Here is a 20,307-nt window from a genome sequence, read left to right as displayed (position 1 = left end):
AGCCAAAGTTCCTGGCAGATGGCAATGTGAAGTAAAAATGAGAGGAATGTCCAGTACAGGCAAGTATATATATAAGCTGTGAATAATATTATGGGATCTTTTTAGCGAAGAATGGCAAAACCCATTGAATTTAGTTCCCCTTTGTTGCGCAGTCCGGGTGCTGGAGCATCCAAATGGGGTACAAGGTAAGTGTATAATGTCCGCAGAGCTGATGATAGCAATAATCATGTGTACAGCCAGTCATCTGACGTGTTCCACTATTTTACAGCTACATACAAAGCTCCTTCATTAATAGATGCTAGGTTGTGCACCATAACTGGCATTAATGTATGTGCAATTGTTTGTACTAATAGTGTGTGCTATTCTTATATTGTAATTATGTTTTTAGCTTAACTTTTATTAACAAAATGATTATGCACTTTACATTCCATCCAAGGTATTGGATTATTATTCACTGTAACTACCATCAATGCCATCTGAATGCAGGAATTTTTAAGATTAGTTTGAGCCCATCCCTTCTTTTTTTCCCATTATTTTGTGGAGATTGACTCTCCTCTCTTAAGGGGCCTATCCATTAGCAGACCTTTCTGTAAGATGAAAGACAAAAGATTTATCCCTTGAAACTTCCTGGGGCTGCTGTGACAGGTATCGGTCATGTACATGACAGATTTTTACAAACGACGAACGATATTGCATGACATCATTCAGGGAGTGGATTTTTTTTGTATTTCTATTAATTTTCATGAAAAAAATCATTAGTCGTTCGTCGTGTACCGCGACAGATATTTCTAATATCTGTCAGCGATAAACGATAATTGACCAGCATGTTGGAGAGACAAAAGACCAAATTTGTCGGCTGCGGGAGTGTGCATTTTTATCGTTCAGAGCCTATCCATTAGCAGATAAATTGAACGACTGAACGATAAATCGTTCATTGTTCAAATGTATCTGCTAATGGATAGGCCCCTTTACAGCTGCTCATTGTGATAAACAACACCTGGTGGTGCCTGATATATTACATACTCTCCTCCCAAGGAAAAAATCCTTATGGTAAAATATGACAAAGATCATTAGTTAAATGACTGGTGCCATTTACTGGATGACCCAGTGTTTTATGTAAATCATCTTACATATAGCAGCAAGCAAATGCAATCTCTATTAATTGATTTAGTAAATGTTCCAACCATCTCAGTGCCCAAACAAAGCACATCCCCTACATTTAAACATTGCTAACCAGGGTTGACAAAATTATGCAAATGGTGTACCAGCACTATTATCGACAACCTGGCTTCAGTACATAGACTTGATACCTTTAAAATGTCTCAAGGTGCATACACACGGGATGATTTCTATTAACGATATGGACGATAACAATATCGTTCAATGACATATCATTCATATTGTTCAGTGTGTATGTAGTGAACGACCAACGATGCGCGCTCCTGCTGGGTGATAACGATGTATTTGGTCGTCTGTACATGCACGCCAATCTGACGATATCATCAAGAGATGTGGCAGGATGACTTCACTGAAAGATATCTTTAACAGATATATTTCAGTATGTACATCCAATATCATTTGTCCTGCACTAAAGTAAGTTCAAGGGAAATCTTTCATCAATATCGTTCATACAGCACATTCATAGGCGAAACTAGGGGGTGGTCCGGGTGTGCACCGGACCACCCATTAGAATCGCGGCTGCAAATGTAATAAAAATGTAAATAAAAAAGAATCTACTTAAGGTCGTTGCATGGCCGCGGCTCCAAGCAGCTCCGCCTCCTGCAGTGCACTCCGGCTGCTTGGTGGGCCCAGCTTTCTATTTGTAAGGAGCGACGTGACATGATGACGTCACGTCGCACCCGCCCACACTGTGCGCCGTTCGCGGCACGTCGCTCATGCAGGGGCGTGCTGGGCAGAGGGGGCATGTACCTCTTGGGCCCTATTGCAATTAAAAGTTTGAGGCCACCTTAAACATACCTAGTGGTACAGCTTGGCACCGCCGTGGGCTGCCTATCATTGCCTCTATAGCCAAGCCACATCAAGCATTGCAGCAGCATTGCAGGTTCGGCAGAACTCACAGCGCGGCATCATCAGAGATCCTCCTGAGCACAGGACATGGAGGAATATCATGGTATATTTCGTTAAGCATCTGCCAGGGGTGGGGGTATCAGGAGTATGGACAAATGGGCAGGGGAAATGGGGAGAACCAGGAAGGTAAGGGGGCAGAAGTTTGAGAGATAGAGGAAAAATGACTGGTGAAGGAAAGGCAGGAGCAGTGAAGAAGAAAGATGGAGACAGAGTAAGGGAGGAATAGAACAGGGAGTCAGGGTAGAGAATAGAGCAGGGGGCCAGGGTAGAGAATAGAGCAGGGGGTCAGGGTAGAGAATAGAGCAGGGGGTCAGGGTAGAGAATAGAGCAGGGGGTCAGGGTAGAGAATAGAGCAGGGGGCCAGGGTAGAGAATAGAGCAGGGGGTCAGGGTAGAGAATAGAGCAGGGGGTCAGGGTAGAGAATAAATCAGGGGGTCAGGGTAGAGAATAAAGCAGGGGGTCAGGGTAGTGAATAGAGCAGGGGGTCAGGGTAGAGAATAGAGCAGGGGGTCAGGGTAGAGAATAGAGCAGGGGGTCAGGGTAGAGAATAAAACAGGGGGTCAGGGTAGAGAATAAAGCAGGGGGTCAGGGTAGAGAAGAGCAGAGAATAAAGCAGGGGGTCAGGGTAGACAATAGAGCAGAAGGGCAGGGTAGAGAATAAATAAGGGGGTCAGGGTAGAGTATAAAGCAGGGGGTCAGGGTAGAGAATAGAGCAGGGGGTCAAGGTAGAGAATAGAGCAGGGGGTCAAGGTAGAGAATAGAGCAGGGGTCAGGGTAGAGAATAGAGCAGGGAGTCAGGGTAGAGAATAGAGCAGGGGGTCATGCTGAATTATTGAAATGGTGTAGGATTGATTTTTATGTTTAAAAAAAACCATTGACCTACAATAAAAACAATAAAAAAGGAGACCTATGATTCATAGAGAAAAAAGTTATATAATTGGTTGAAGTTTACTTCAAATTGCATTGGACACAATTTTCCAATGGGAATAAAGACTGTACACTCAAACTAATAAGGCTGGGCACAAGATCCTGACGGTCAGAATACTTATAGATTTAGGTAAGTGTTCTAACTGTCCCTCTAACCCTCCCGTCCCACAGGCTAATTCAAACCCTTCCCGTCCCACAGCCTAACCCAAACCCTTCCCGTCCCACAGCCTAACCCTCCCGTCCCACAGCCTAACCCTACACCGTAACCCGCCCCCTTATGCAACCTAACCCTCCTATCCCACAGCCTATCCTAACCCTCCCATCCCACACCCTAACCCGCCCCTCATGCAGCCTAAACTTAACACTCCCATCCCACAGCCTAACCCGTCCCTCACGCAGCTTACACCTAACACTCCTGTCCCACAGCCTAACCCTAACCCACCATTCACACAGCCTAACCCTAACCCACCGCTCACGCAGCCTAAGCCTAACACTCCTGTCCCACAGCCTAAACCTAAACCGCCCATCATGTAGCCTAAACGTAACCCTCCTGTCCCACAGCCCAACCCTAACTCTCCCCTCACACAGCCTAAATCTCCTCCTAGTGCCTATCCCTCCCACTAGCCCTAATACTGCAGGGGGGAGATTGGAGCTGACTGCACAGGGGGCTGGGAGGGGGGAGATTGGAGCTGACTGCACAGGGGGCTGGGAGGGGGAAGGTTGAGCTGACTGCACAGGGGGCTGGGAGGGGGAAGGTTGGAGCTGACTGCACAGGGGGCTGGGGGGGATTGGAGCTGACTGCACAGGGGGTGGGGGAATGAGAGCCACAGGTGGGCCTGAGGATGCAAAGATGCAGGGGGTCCTGTGGATGGAGAGGCTCAGGGGGTCCTGGGGACGGAGAGGCCTTGGGGATCCTGGGGATGGCGAGGCCCAGGGGGTCCAGTGAGAGACAAGGGGGCCTGGAGAAGGAGAGACATGGAAGCCTGGAGATAAAGAGACACAGGGAGCCTGGAGAACCACAGGGGGGCCTAGGGATGGAGACATTGGGGGATCTGGAGTTACACAGGGGAGCCTGGAGAGACACAGACGTTTGATCAGGGAAATTCACATTTTTCCTTCACAAAAGCTTCTGTTACTACAGTATATATTATTTGGTTATGATGAGGACATGGGTTATATTTCTACGTAAACAGGCATCTTCCAGATAATGTAATCTCCTGCATGAATATTGATTACAGGCTGAAGACGCTGCCCAGTGAGGCTCAAATTCCTCAGAGGTTCCCTGCTGCAGAGAAACCACCATATAGGTAAGAAAAGACTTTCAAACTGACTGGGGCCCCAAAAACCCGCTGAATGGTGACACGAGCCGGGTGCTGCACTGTAGCATTAAGTGCAGCACTTGGCTCCTGACAGTGTGAGGGAGCTGGCACTGCACAGTGTTCACCCGTACTTCTGGCACCCCCCACCACACCGGCCACTGGGGTTCGGGCGGCAAGGCAATACCCCTTCCCAAATGACCAGGCCCTCTGTCCATGAGGCCATGCCCCCTTTCCGGTGGAGCGCGGCAACGCCGCGCACACAAGGTCTCTCCCCACACAGAGTAACACCATGGGGACAGATGCCACTGGTGTGTGTGTGTGTGTGATACTGTTTCTTGGAAAAGAATATAGTAACACAATATGTGACGTGCTAAAACTGGGACCACCCATTACCAGATCTCTAGTTTCGCCTATGAGCACATTGTCCCGTGTGTATGCACCTTTACATTATATTATATCATAGTAAAATATACCGATTGTCTACTTCAAATCCTATCCCCATCGTATTCACCCACCTATATTACCATACCCTTTTTACCCAATTGAACCATCTTTCAAATTATTTTTTAGCCCTCATTTTCATATTTTTCAGGCTTCCACCTTTACAGTTTCCTATTTTGGAAACACACTTTTAAGACAATAGAGCCATGCAAACTATTGTTTTCACTTGAAATTGTTTGGCTCTGCATAACAAACAAAAAAATAAAAAGGTATCTATGCCAATTATCTTTGCACATGGGGGCTTGAGTTATAAATATAAAAAAACAAAATAAGAATATGAAATGAGCTTGTATGAAATTAAGTCTCACAGGACATTCGGGGCTGTATAAACAAGTACACCTGTACTAACAAGGAAGGTGTTATTTTGTTGTGTCAATAAATATAAATGAATAACTTTTTGTAAACAGCGATCTCCAGTCAAAACAGGCCTCCAAATGTTGTAATGGGATAACGTTTAGGAACCTGCAGAGAGCATCCTAATAGCTGAAAACCAAATAAGGCAGCATAAAAGGGCAGCTGAAAAAAGGACAGCATGGGGTATATTTACTAAAGTGAGGCTTTTTAGAAGTGGACATGTTGCCATTAGCAACCAATCAGATTCTAGCTATTATCTTCTAGAAGGGGCTAGATAAATGTTAAGTAGAATCTGATTGGTTGCTATGGGCAACATCTCTAGTTCTAAAAACCTGCACTTTAGTTATACCCCTTTTACACCAAAATCCAGGGTCTGACCCTGGAATTTGAACACTGGTCAATCCCGGGTCGAACTCGGCTTCAGACCCCGTTCACACTGCAATTCGACCCGGGTTATTCCCGGGTTTGCCCCGTTCACACTGAACCCGGGTAATCCCTGCTTTTCCCTATAGATGTAATTAAAAATGGACTTTTTTAAGGGCTGACAAAGATGAGGTCACAAAAGGCAACAAAAGAGAGGGGTGGGGACTGCTTACAGCATTGCTACAGGTTGCTGTTCTGGCTGTGGCAGGCTGTGTATCAGCCTGCGTTTGTGGCTGCTGGTCAGGCTGCAGTTCTGGCTATGGCAGGCTGTGTATTAGCCTGTGTTTGTGGCTGCTGGTCAGGCTGTGGTGCAGGCTGCAGTTCTGGCTGTGGCAGGCTGTGTGCCTGCCTGCGTTTGTGGCTGCTGGTCAGGCTGCTGTGGTGTAGAAGGATAGGCAGGCAAGCAATGGCTTCATGTGTGTCTCTCTCTGCAGGGCACTGACAAATTACATCACCTGCCTGTGCCCCAGAAGCTCCAATCAGCATCTTTCAGAGCTAGCCGGGTCAAATAAGCAGGGTAGCACCCGTTCACACTGCCTCATGACCCGGGAACAACCCGTGTTCAACCCTGCTCTCAACCCGAGTAAGATTCCCAGGTAAATCAAACCGGGAATTTTTTCTGGGAGCCGTTCACACAGAGCATCGACCCGGGTCGACCCGGCAATAACCCGGGTTATTCAGTTGGTGTAAAAGGGGTATAAATATACCCCCATGATGTGTACTTATATATGGCAGGAATATGGTATTTCTTAAGGCCACTCTTACTGGTCTGATGGAAGCAGGGGACTGCTGGACAGACAATGGGCCTGATTCAGAGCCGTTCGCTATTTGCGGTCGTTCGTTCAAAAACAAGGGGTGGCTATTCAAATGATCCGTTCGCAAATTGCAGTCTGTTCACACCTCTAAGTCTGAACGAGCGAGCAAAACATACGCTCGTTTATTTGTTAAAAACGCCCCCTGGCCGCTCGCACCATACGTCATGTCCGCTATTTATTAGATTAATCGAGTACATCGACCAGCGTATGAACTGCTCGCTATTCTTGTGGTTGGTTTTTGCTACCACAATTTTGCGAGCAGTTCTGGCTATAAAATAACCCAGTGACGTGGTCAATGACGCTGCTGTATTAATTATGCACACCCATAAAACGTCCGTTTTGACCTTTAAGCACGCCTGCGTTCGGATCTCCACTCCCCATTTTCAAGCACCTTCCCCTGTTACCACCCACATACGCCTCATTCTGTCACTCAAAATAGCAGGCATTCGCTATATTGCGAGCACATGAATTTCGTCCGCACTGACTGGTTCGCGCATGCGTATAACGATCCGTACGCATGCGCAGATGTGCGAACATCGCTCGGAACGAGCGTACTGCCGCTAGCGAGTGGCTCTGAATGAGGGCCAATGTCTGAAGCACTACAATCTTTCTTATCAGATTTGTTAATAGAAAAGAGTTTCCAAATTGTAAAGTTTCAGCAAAGGCTTAAAAGTATAACTGCTATTTCTGAAGATAAACACCTACGGGATTTAAATCTAAGTTAAATAAATATAAAAAGCCTAAATGAGCCAAACAAAATGAACTCAGAGGTGGTGTGGGAAGAGCAAATGCATTAATATCGATGACATGACAATATAGGAACTATGGGGCTGATTCCTGATTATCGGGAATCTGCGCGTGTGCAAGACCCGTTCTTACTCAGCTGGCTGGGCAGTCCGGCCGATGGTCGCAATGGTTATCCCAGCCTGCAACCTCAGTCGCAGTGCTGGGATCGCAAATGCAGCAGGGGGTGTCACATACCTCCTGCTGCATTTGCATATTTACAAGGACGGAATTGCACAGCTGCTTGCGTGCAGCTTTGCAATTCCGTCCCAAGCTGAATCACCCCCTATATCAACAGTAAAGTGATATGATATACATCAGTATAAACACTAATCATATACAGTACATGAGAAATAGGTAAAATAAGCAAAACATGATATGGAGGTACATATAAAAAAAAATGCAGATATCTGAATGAAGCTGGGCCAATGGTTTACAGATTTATCAATGACTAGCTGATGTACCCAGTTTCACCCATGTAGACCTTAGATATTTCCTGTTTCCATTTCAATCTCACCACTCCTATAACACATTAATCTTTCACCTCTATAGTAATGCATCCCTGCCTCACTGCTATAGTAAGACATCACCCTCCCTCACCTGTGTACTAACACATTCCACCTCCTCACCTCTGTAGTAACACATTTCCCTCACCCATAAACCACATTCGACATCCACCTCCCTCACACCTGTACTAACACATTACCCTCACTCACACCTATTGCAATGTATTCCCCTCCCTCACACCTGTAGTAACACATTACCCTCACAAACACCGCAGTAACTTATTCCCCCTCACTCACTTCTGGAGTAACACATACCTTCGCTCACTTCTATAGTAACACATTCCCCTCTAACTGCCGTAGTAACACATTTTTTTCTCTCTTACCTTTGTAGTAACACATTCCCTTCCCTCATTATTCAAATAGGGGAGCCACACCAACTGCCAGTGATTTTTGGCAGCACTTGGGATGACACTTTGAAACCTGAACTGTGCTGCAGCCATGATGAGTCAGTCAGTCACGACATTGCATAGGGGGAGGAAACATTTTAGCTGTTTTCACCCCCATAGGTGTTGAATTTCAAAAAAATCCCTTCTTAGTAGGCATTTATGTCATGGAAAAAATATACTCCCCGATTTTCCTGTTCCTATGACCAGGGGTTTGGGCTGGGCGTTGATGAGTCAGTCAATTGACTGTGTGTGTGTGTGTGACTGTGTGTAAATAAAGTATCTAGTGCATAAAGAGGAATATAACTTTCAAAAAATAAGAGTTGTGGTATAACATACCTTTGTTAACTCTTTTTATTCGAGGTCGATAGGGTCCACAGAAAATAACTTGGGGGTATGTGGTTCGAGTGATCCCGTCACCAAACAGTTAACAAGCTCTCAGCTCCCAGGATGCACTGGGTCCTCCTCCATATACACCCCACTCCGGCTACAGGTAGTTTGTTATCAAGCCCAAGCAGGAGAAGGAAAAAAGATGAGAAGGAAGGACCCTTGTACTCCAGAAACACTCTCTCTTAAGAAGAGGGAATCATAGAAAATACAAAAGAAAAGATTACCCAATAACACCAGGTGTGTTAGGGTGGGTGCTCTGTGGACCCTATGGACCCCGAAGAAAAAGAGTTAACAAAAGTAACTAACTCTTATTTTCTTCTTCGGGGTCCATACGGTCCACAGAAAATACCTTGGGGATGTCCCAAAGCAGTTCCCTTTAAGGGTGGGGACGCTCCTGTGTTTCAGTAGAAAGGAGAATCCTACGGCCAAAGGAAGCATCCTGAGAGGCAAATGTGTCAAATGCGCAAAATTTGACAAAGGTGTGTGGACTGTCAAAGACAGACGAGGAAGATCTGGATACAGGCAGGGACCCTGTATTAACAGGTCCGGCCTTAGAGGAAGAGGCCACGGAGTGTCTATGGAGAGACTCTGTAGGTTGGTGAACCAATGGCGTCTGGGCCAAGCAGGAGCTATCAGTATTACTGTCCCGCCTTCCTGCTTGACCTTCCTGATGACCCTTGGAAGAAGAGAAAATGGAGGAAATAGATACGCTAGTCTGAAGCTCCACTTCACTGCCAGAGCATCCACAAACTCGGCTGCAGGATCCCTGGTACCTGGGGACCCTGTGGTTGTGACTTGAGGCCATGAGGTCTACTTCTGGAAGACCCCATCTGTCCACAAGGCTCTGAAATACCTGTGGATGAGGAGCCCACTCTCCAGCATGTATATCCTGCTGACTTAGGAAGTCCGCTTCCCAATTGAGGACTCCTGGTATGAACACAGCTGATATCGCTGGGAGGTGACAATCTGCCAAGACCAGAATGTTCGATAGTTCCACCATGGCAGCCTGGATCCGCGTGCCTCCCTGATGGTTGAGGTAGGCTACTGTGTGGTCGGATTGTAACTGGACAGGCCTGCCCTTTACCATTCCTTGCGCCTGAACAAGCGCTCTGAATACTGCCCTTAGTTCCAGGACGTTTATGGACAGGAGACTTTCCCTGGTCGCCATTTTCCTTGAAAGTTTTGTTGACTTGTCACTGCGCCCCATCATCGGTCGTAAGGAAAACCCAATCTGGAATCCAGAATGGGCAACCCTTGTTGAGATGGTACATCTGTAACCACATGACAGGGACAGTCGCACTTCTGGCGAGAGACGGATCGTCTGTGACTTTATTCCGTTCCAGTGCGAGAGAATTAACCGCTGCAATGGTCTGGAGTGGAACTGGGCATATTCCACCATGTCGAAGGTGGAAACCATGGATCCCAGAACCTGCATTGCTGCATGAACAGATACTGAACGGCTGTGAAGAAGCTTGCGTATCCACAGCTGAAAAGTCACAATCTTGTCTTCTGGCAGATATATCCTTTGTGCCAGAAATTCCAAGCGTGCCCCTAAATACATCATCTGCTGTACTGGAAGAAGCGATGACTTCTTCCAATTTATGATCCATCCATGACTGTGTATACAGGCAATTGTCAGTCTGAGATGATGATGATGCAACTATTGTGGCGATGAGCCAATAGCAGGAGATCATCCAAGTATGGCAGGATTCTGACTCCCTGGCGCCTGAGGCAGGCCGTCATTACTGCCATGATCTTAGTAAACACCCGAGGGCCTGTTGATAAACCAAAAGGCAGTGCCTGAAATTGGAAATGTCCCTGCAGCACTGCGAACCGCAGGAACCGTTGGTGGGACGGTGTAATTGGTACATGAAGATATGCATCCTGAATATCAAAGGACACATGAAATCCCCTGGTTCCATTGCCAACACAACTGACAGAAGGGTTTCCCTATGAAACCTGGGCACCCGGATAAACGTGTTAAATACCCTCAGGTTTAGAATAGGCCGGTGAGACCCATTGGTTTTTGAATCAAGAAGAGGCTGGAATAATATCCCTTTCCTAGTTGATTCACTAGAACCGGGATTATTACCCCTGACACCAGGAGGGAGTGTATAGCCTGCTGGAGGGCCAAGGCTTTCGCAGAATCCGCTGCCGAAGTTGTGCAGAAAATCCTTTGCGGGGGACTTCTCCAGAAAGTAAGGGCGTACTCCTGGGAGACCACCTCCCGAACCCAGGCATCTGTTTTTGTGAGATGCCAGGTGTCTGAAAACTGAAGAAGTCGGCCTACACTGGGATCCCCCGGGGGGAGGCCCATCCCATCAGGTTGCAGATTTATCTTGAGTCCTGGAAGCTGGACGTCTGTTTGGCCAGGATTTCTTAGACTGTGGTTTCCTGCGAGAACTGGTTCTAGAGGAAGATTGACCCTTTGCTTTTCATTGTGGCTGAAAGGCCCTAGAGGACAACTGCTTAGGTCTAACAGTGGATGCTGAAGGTAGACCAGCCGTTTTAGAGGCTGCCACCATAGCAACAATTTTGTCTAACTCTGTGCCAAACAAAATGCCTCCCGTAAACGGAAGGGATTCCGGGGCTTTCTTAGAACCTGCATCTGCTTTCCAGTCTCAACCAAAGGGCACTCCGAGCCTCAACTGAGATGGCTGATGCTTTAGAGGATAGTATACCAGCATCCAATACTTCCTCTCCCAAATAGGAAGCTGCTTCCTTAACATAGGAGATAATCGTCAGCTGTTCCTTGGAAGCTTCTGGAAGAGTATCTTCCAGTGCCTTTATCCATTCCTCAATGGCTTTCGAAACCCAGGCCGTAGCCATGACTGGGCGAGTAACAACTCCTGATAGAGAAAAGACTGCCTTGAGACATGCTTCAAGTCTCCTATATGTGGAACATTTAAGAGAGGATGCCGATGGTATGGGTAATGTGGCACTCCTAACCAGATGTGCCACATGTGCATCTACTGATGGCTGAACTTACCATTTGATGCACTCATCCAATGGAAAGGGGTATAAGGCCTCAACCTTTCTTGTAATATGGAATTTCCTGTCTGGAGAACTCCATGCTTCCCCCATAACTTCCGAAAGGTGCTCAGATTTGGGAAATTCAGCTTTCACAACTTTCTGGCGTTTAAATACTGGAGCCATTCTTTGTACCAGCTCCTCATTATCTCTGTTTAGCACAGCTTTGACCGCCCTAATCAGGGAGGGGACATCTGCTGTTGGAAAACGGTCTTCCTCTCCTGAGAGGAGATCCGTGTACCCCATACTCAGAATATGTACCAGAATCGGAGGACTGGACAGCGTGTGAGGCCGACTGCCTTCTGACTGTACTGGCCTAGCTGCTTGCAGCGGTTGCTGGAAAACTGATGAGGACGAAGCCACATTCTGACCAGAGTGAGCTTCCATGTCCATCCAGGACGGATGCATACGGGGCATAAACATAGTAGGTTGCAGCTGCTGAGGGTACCCCATCATTGGGGCCGGTGTAGGAGCCGCCAATCGGTCTGCAACCTGCGCCATGATCTGGGAAAAGGCAACCCAATGAGGCTCCTGTCCAGAAGCTGGTAGGTTTGACTGCTGTGGTGACTCCTTAAAACAGTGACCACATAATCCATCTTGTATGAAATCCTGTTGGGTTAACCCCGCTTTCCAGGCCATACATGACACCAGCACAGGGGCATCAGCCACCTGTCTTTCAGTTTCTTTGGACATAACAATATCTCTAAAGTTATACAAAGTCTGAGTATATATGTGACAATGTTTCACACACGATATATCCCACAGACCTGTAGTGGAGGGCTAATGAGGAGAAACAGCAGTGATAGTTTATGACTGACAGTTATTCAGAAATAAAAAAGGCAGCATAACACACAGCAGATTTCATAAGTCACATGCAATGTACACAGATATACAATTGATATATATATATATATATATATATATGCACCAAGCTTTTAGTCAACTACCAATTAGCCTAGGTAGGATATGGAGCTCTGTATGACCTGATCACCGCAGGAGAGGCATACAGGGAGACTGACCCAACCTCATGAGCATACAGCCACCGAGAGCACCTGAGAGTGGTCTCTGCCCAACTCATATAGAGGGACGCTGGGAGGAGCAACCAGAATGCGGTAAACTCTATCCTGGACCAGCGTCTGGGTCGGGGGAGGGGCCACCAGGAAAAGCAAACCTCCCCTTTGCTGTATGGATCCATCTGGCACACTGGCTATCAGGATCCCTCTTGTCCCGGTGGTCTAATGTTGGAGACAGTTTGCACATGGCTCCTCACAACAGCGCCCCCCGGTGAGTCTCCACCGCTGGAGGCATGCCACATGATTCCCTGCATCAGCGGCCGCAGGGAACCACCTTACTTGCATCCCCAATGTTTCCGGTTGCAATCCTGGGCAGGCTAAGCCCGCCGAAATCACCAGTTCCATCACTGGTGTTGCGGCGCCAGCGGGGGAAGACGGAGCGGCGACACAGGCATCTATCCGGAAGCTTAGCTGCTTTAGGTTCTTCCCTCAGTCAGCACGCGCCGCTGCTCAGAAGGTAAAAAAAAAAACTTGTGTGGGACTGCTGCCGCAGTCTCACTGTCAGTAAGGTGCCTTCTCGCACCAAACAAAAAACGAACTGCCTGTAGTCGGGGGCGGGGTGTATATGGAGAAGGTACCAGTGCATCCTGGGAGCTGAGAGCTTGTTAACTGTTTGGTGCCTGGATCACTCCAACCACATACCCCCATGGTATTTTCTGTGGACCTTATGGACCCTGAAGAAGAAATGGGTAATGGTCAACATTGTCTAAGGCAGAATTCCTACATAAATCCCAAATCCTTTTTTGCGTGAAAGTAGGAAGTGAACATTTCTAATGCATATAGTGCACACATTACCAGTCAGCACCCTCCATGACACATTACCAGCCAGCACCGTCCATGACACATTACCAGCCAGCACCCTCCATGACACATTACCAGCCAGCACCCTCCATGACACATTACCAGCCAGCACCCTCCATGACACATTACCCTCCATTACACATTACCAGCCAGCGCCATCCATGACATGTTACCAGCCAGCGCCCTCCATGAAATATTACCAGACAGCACCATCCATGACATGTTACCAGCCAGCGCCCTCCATGACACATTACAAGCCAGCTCCATCATGCAATGTTACCATCTGGCGCCATCATGACATGTTATCAACTGGCACCATGCAAGACACACTACCAGCCAACACACTCTATGACACATTACCAGCCAGCACTATCCATGCAATGTTGCCATCCATGACATGTTACCAGCCGACTCCATCCAAGACACATTACCAATCATCACTATCCATGACATGTTACCAGCTGGCACTCTCCATGGCACATTACCAGTTGTTTGCACCACGCTAAGCAGAAAAACAGCTGCGTGCCTGGCAGCGCAGTGAATTGAATAGCTCCGGGAGCTCGCTCCTGGCACTATTCAATTCGCGTTGAATTGTATCGCCCCCATAGACTGTTAAATGGACAAATAATATAATGCTTCTCCAAGGGGGTGTTATGAATAGGGTAGCACATGATGCAATCCATACATTTAACGGACATGCTAAGCTGAAAGTATACAGTAAGTGTAAAAAATGCAGGTACTAGAGCAAAATTAAAAAAAAGTAAGCAACCCCGTCCTTTCCTTTCGCTCTGTTCTATTGACTTCCATTATAACCCATTGTTGAAAGGATATCACACATCCGTATAGTGCAGCTTTAATTCTGCTGATACCGTAAATAGCACTCCTTTTTACACATTATGCCGAGCTACAGAATAAGCTGACACTTAACAAATGTTTCTAATAACAAATAATGATTATCATCAGTCTAATGGGGAAAGTAGAGCACCAAACATGTTTCCTTCAGCTAAATCATGTCAATTTGTATTGAACTGTAGACCATAGAGTCTAACATAACCAATTCTATTATTTCCCCTCACCCAAAGTCTTTCTTCAAGCATTAGTCCACAGGAAAGCTGTGAAAATGAAAGTATCTAATTTCTTTTGGCTCTTGCATATACACACGTAACGCTCAAACAGCGATTATGAACATGATCTGTATGTTAAATATTCTCTCACTTTGCTCAGCCAATACTGAGATATTACTGTTTTAGATTACAATGTAACAAAGCTTTCTATGTAGTTTGGATTAGGAACCTTATTTCATAGGTACCTGTCAAAGTGTGGTAGCTAAAAAAAAAAAAAAAAAAAGCAATGGGAGGTAATATACACTAAGACTGTCTAAACAAACCATTAAGTGCTAGTAATATAACACACATGAACAACAGACAGATATATAAATATAAAGCAACACATGCAAGCGATAAATATTTTGCTCTCCAAAGCCATATTATGTTTACATAAAATCAATTTTACAAGCAGCTCTAAATAATTAGCACACATAACACAACAGTGATTGCATTTTAATGAAATATAGTGCTCATTTGGCCTTGAAATGTATACCAAATACAGTGAAATTGATATATTAGGGAGTAGTAAACTTTCACTTTTGAAATGTAATATACTTAACAACTACTGAAGGGCTGATGTAAGTTGGACACAAAAGAAGGTGTACAAAGAAAACTATATACAGATGTGTCCACATACATCTTACCTCTGTGCGCTACAGGTTGTGTTAAACATAACGCGCATATTTTCGTGTGGCTTTTTACCCTCAAATGCATCTTATTCGCAAAGTGATGCAACTAGGACGCATTAGCAGCTTTTGCTGATTAAAATGCTATGTGGCATGCCTATATTCTCTATAGAATTGCAAGGCTTCCTATGTAGGAGGAGATAGCTCAATGAGTTATGTGTCTGACTGTGGCGTGTAAGGTTGTGAGTTTGAGTTCCAGGTATGGCATGCTGAGAAATGTGTGTTTTAAATACAGGGGAATTTAACTGAAGGTGCACAGATCTTCTGTATGTACAGGAGTTAATCAGACAAGCCTGCCCTGCCACACATATACATCAGTAGAACACTGTAGATAATCGTCCATCAAAGAGGGTTTCTGGGTACAATATACAGTATAGGAAGATCTTTAGTGGGGCTGGCTATATATCCTGCAGGTAAAACGATCAGAGCACATGGTCTAATCAGCCTTATGTAGGGAACAAGAAAGCTGTTAGGAAAACAAGGGTTTGATTTCAGTCAAAGCTACAGTAGAGTGGGCCTCAAGGCAATATAAAATTGGTTCTCAACATCATCCATCAAGATTTACCAACAGGTCATGTTTGGAGGATTGATGTCTTTGGAAGCTGGTGGGATAATTAGTGTCCCAGTAAAATAGAATAACTAACCTGTGTATGATTAAAGAAATCCACAAATCATGATCTGCTGGTAGTGTTTGAGGACTGAAGTTGAAAATCCCTGCTATATAAACTTTTGGGCAGAGTGATAGATGCCAAATCAGTTGACCGAAGACTAGTGAGATGAACTATGTCTAGCCAGTGTTAGGGTTGCAAGAAAGTGTGTATTTTTGTTTAGAATATATTCTTTAACTCTGCCACCCTGACAATAAAAGGCATATATATCAGTTTGCCTCTGGACAGTGTTATAAGTTTCCAGATGTGCAGTGCATAGGTAAAGTAGACAAAATATGACTGTATGTTTGTTAACTGTAATCTCTGATTAAAGTTCTTGTGAAATCTCAGGGCACAGAACCGTATATAAGCAGCACTGCACACCAAATAAGTCAGCTTGTTCACTTCCTTCACAAATTCGCTATGAAGCTCAACGGAGTCCACTGGAGAGTCATCAACAGCAGAAGTGTTTTGACCGACTGCTTTTGGGGAGGAAGCATCATCCCAAACCACTGTGTTTGAGTGTTTTGCAGAATTTTGGCGCAGGAGATGGTCCCTGGAAGACTAGGAGCGCTGCGGCCGAACTCTGTCTGCCATCACTAAGGATAACCATGCTGCCGTGCGGGCACTAGTTGAGGTGAATGCCAGGGTTACTGTGGCCCAGTTAGAGAAAGAGATAGGCATCCCATCAGGATCCATCCGCTCGATAAGAAATGCATGGCCTGAGCAAGGTTTCTGCACGCTGGGTGCCCCATCAGCTGACTCTCGAGCAGAAGGGAGCTCGAGTGACTTGGTGCCTCAACATGCTAGCCAGGTTTGATCGCGGTTGCCGAAACTCTGTCTGGGAAATCATCAGTGGATCCTGGATCTAGAGTTTTGACCTCGAGACCAAAAAACAGTTAGACCCCATTTGGAGATGCCCCATCACAGAAGTTCCGACATGAGCGCAGCGTGGACAAGACTGTTTTTGTGGCCAAAACTGGTCATGTAGCTACCGTACCACTCGTTCAGCAGCGCACTGTCACTGGGGACTGGTATGCCAACCAATGCCTGCCGCATGTGCTGGAAGCCATTTCCTGGCACTGTCTAAGAACTCACGCTAGTGGTGTCCTTCTCCTTCATGACAATGCACTGACCCACAAGTCAAGGACAGTGATGGATTTTCTGTCTAATGAATTCATCTAAGAGCGTAGTCATCGGCAGCACAGTCCAGACCAGGCCCACTTGCGACTTCTTTGTGTTCTCACAAATCAAGCGCAAGATGCATGGGATTAATTTTGAGTCACCGGAAGCTGCAGTGGAGACCTTCATCCAGCATGTAGAAGACATACTGTACCTGCTTCGGACTGGTAAACACTATAAGATATATTGTACAATATATTGTTCCGATGGATGATATAGTGTTTACGCCCAATTGTGGTGGTAATTTAGCGCATTGTCCAATCTGGTGTTCTGCACAGCAGATGGTACGATGCAATGATCGACACCATACTGTCGATCATTGCAGTATGTAATGATATATCACGCCGTCATACACCAGATCATGTAGTGTGTATGGCACGCACTATATATAGTTACACCACGTCGTTCCATCGCTGAGTATACACATCATATAGTGTGTACTCAGATTAAGGCATACTTGCAGACTTTGGCAAGTCTCTCTCTCTCCATATAACATTACTTTCATATATAAAGTTTAGGGTAAAATAGGCATACCTTACATTGTGAGATGTCAAATCAGCATATACTGCTGATAACTGACAGTTCTCTACAAAATGGTTCTCTACAAAATGGTTCTCTACAAAAAGGCTATTTATGATGTAACAAGTCACATGGTCAGTATAGTGAGGTGAAAAATCACCTCCTGCATTCTCTATGCCATTGCTATTTAACTATTTCTAAGATATTTATCTATCATTTAAATTAAATTAAGCTTATATTACACCGTTAGTAGACATTTTTACAGATTCATAGGGGTATTCAATATAGAGCGAAAACTCAGTTTTTAAAATTGCACCTATGACATCATTATCGCAGGTTTTAGTTTTACACTGTATTCAATTTCAAAGACTTTTTCGCAGGTTCGAAAAGTCTTTGAAAAAAAAAGGGATAACTTTTCACCACTGAATAGGTGGCGAAAAAAAGTGCAGAATTGGGGTTTAGGGGTGCAGGCTTAAAAAAAATAGCCTGCACCCCTGGGAATGACATTTTAAAAAGAACTGTGTCAAAAAAAAAAAATAGGGACCTCCAAAAAATGTATTTAAAAATTGGGGTGAAAAAAAAAAATGGGAAAAAGTGTTTAAAAATAGGGAAATAGGTTCAGGGCTATTCTGCAAGTATGCGGCAGGTGTATTCTAGAATAGGCTATTAGCGGCAGGTGCATAGTTGCAGAATTTTTAAAAACTTATTTTAGGGACATAAAAATATGCTAGTACCCATTTTCATGTACCCCAAATTTGATGGGACCACATAAAAAACTGAAAAAAATAACCTGTGCTCTTCTGCAACACTTCTTCAATGTCGGGAAAAAAAACACCTGCTGTGGCTATTTAAATCCCCGACTTTCATTTGCAGGCTAAAACGGGGGTACCCATAGTGATCCCCCATGTTTTTACAACTTTAGGGGGGGTCCTACAATTTTTTCCAGGAAAATTTCGTAGTCCCACTTCGCCAGGTCCCGTTTTCGTAGGTTTTATACTGAATACGGGTGTAAAGCGGGCGCGCGCCCGATACTTTATCCCTGAAATATTTCCAATGTGGAGCGAAAAGTCCAGCACGGACTTTTCGCTCCCATATTGAATACCCCTCTTAGTGGTTAACTAACAGCTCTTTAGCAATAATCAACCTATTGAAGTTATAAATCATATCCTGACTGTATTTCACTATATCTATCTATCTATCTATCTATCTATCTATCTATCTATCTATCTATCTATCCATCCATCCATCCAGTGTCGGACTGGGACATGAAGGGCCCTCCGGGGGGAAGCAGTGTCAGGGGCCCATGCTTAAAGGCTGTGGTCATCCACCAGAGGGGGTGTGGCCAGCCACCACAGATGCTTGGCTAACCAATAGGCAAATCTTGGTGTAGTTTCTATAGAAGGGAACCAAGCCTCCATGCTGATTAGTGTTCCAGGTAACTGACCATCTAAAAGAGTAAAAATCTATAATTTTAGGTCTGGAACCTGTTGGGGGGGGCCCACATGCAGTGGGGCCCACCGGGGATTTCCCCTTTACCCGCTGTATCTATCTATCTATCTATCTATCTATCTATCTATCTATCTATCTATCTATCTACCTATCTCTATTCATCTAACATTATTTTCATATATAACATTTAGGTTAAAATAGGCATACCTTAGATTGTGAGGTGTCAAGTCAGCAACTGACAGTTCTCTACAAAATGGTGACCTTTCTACCAAAGCTGAGTGACATCACAAAGGCTGTTTATGATGTGACAAGTCCCATGGTCAGTATAGTGAGGTGAAAAATCACCTCCTGCATGAATTTTGCCATTGCTATTTAACTATTTATAAGATATTTATAAACTATCTATCATTTAAATGAAAATAAGATTAGTACACAGTCAGTAGGCATATTAACAGATATAGGGTTGGTTCATCATTGGACTTATGTGCAATGCTCAACGCAGATTCACGATTATTGGGAATCTGCCTGTGCGCAGGACCCGTTCTGTGAATGTGCCAGGAAATCTACATCACCTTGGCTTCTGCAACCCCAGAACCTCCCATCTTCTGGAACGGAGGCCGCCCCATCCACCCACTGCCTTTTAAACATCTGCAGCCTGTCAGGATGCGGCTTGGGGGAACTGCAAGAGATCTCGCAGTGGGAAACCTGTACATGCGCAGTACAGATCCTGCACATGTACAGGTTTCTCACAATCAGAGTAGTATGCAAACCACCAGGTTTGTGTACAACTCTGAATCAGACCCTATGATAGAAGCGGACCTGTCGTTATGGCCACATTCCCTTTTTCCTTTGCACTATTTTCCCGGGATATTACTCACTGCGTGTAATATGAGAACTACACATTCATCTGACATTCCTACAAGTTTTCCAGAAATATTTAATGTATTTAAAAGAAAAAAAAAGATAATTGCGTTTATGATTACAGTACTTCATGGATCAGAAATGAAGATTAAAAGTATTTGCCAGAAAAAAGTATGGTATGGGTTTATAATGATTGCAAAGTGTTCATTACATATGTCTGACATTTACAACATTGATTTTCATTATGTCAACATGGTCACAATGTTGAGATTGGTCATGTCGACATGTTCAAAATGACATCATTGATCACATCGACACTGATGTTCTGTCGTATAGCTGGTATTGTACTGAGCCCGTCCCAAATCCAAACAGGACATCTAACAGACACCCTAACCTTGATAGGA

General features: G+C 45.1%; 1 protein-coding gene across 3 annotated transcripts in view; it reads right to left on the bottom strand.

The window, feature by feature from the left end:
• The window catches only part of RARB (retinoic acid receptor beta), a 941,440-nt gene that overhangs the window by 273,544 nt on the left and 647,589 nt on the right, over positions 1–20,307 (bottom strand). The gene's annotated exons all lie outside the window — the stretch shown is intronic.

The sequence above is a fragment of the Taudactylus pleione genome, unplaced genomic scaffold (assembly GCF_031769625.1).
Source record: "Taudactylus pleione unplaced genomic scaffold, aTauple2 ptg000053l, whole genome shotgun sequence".
Classification (NCBI taxonomy): Eukaryota; Metazoa; Chordata; class Amphibia; order Anura; family Myobatrachidae; genus Taudactylus; species Taudactylus pleione.
The sequence above is the reverse complement of the archived record's forward strand: the minus strand, read 5'-3'. Positions and strand labels throughout refer to the sequence as shown.